The sequence below is a fragment of the Lactuca virosa genome, chromosome 7 (genome assembly GCF_052849685.1).
Source record: "Lactuca virosa cultivar CGN04683 chromosome 7, Lactuca_virosa_CGN04683_v6, whole genome shotgun sequence".
Lineage (NCBI taxonomy): Eukaryota > Viridiplantae > Streptophyta > Magnoliopsida > Asterales > Asteraceae > Lactuca > Lactuca virosa.
Window position 1 is genome coordinate 211350704 of NC_136432.1, and position 248 is coordinate 211350951.

The following is a 248-nucleotide window of genomic DNA, read 5'->3' on the forward strand; positions in this document are numbered from 1 at the left end:
AATCGAAACCAACATATGGTCGGAGAAGAAAGAACAACGACCAATTCCTGAAGAAAGAGAAACATGCATCTTGGCGGCCATCACACAGGATCAGACAAAATGGTGATTAAGATCGGAGCAACAGGTTCAGATCGAACCCCACCCAAATCATCTCTGTCGACGGTTCTCCCCTGATGCGATTCAAAGAACGGTGACAGTTGGTGGTGGCCAGGGCTTGGATTTCTTGATGTGAGGAGATGGGGAAGAGT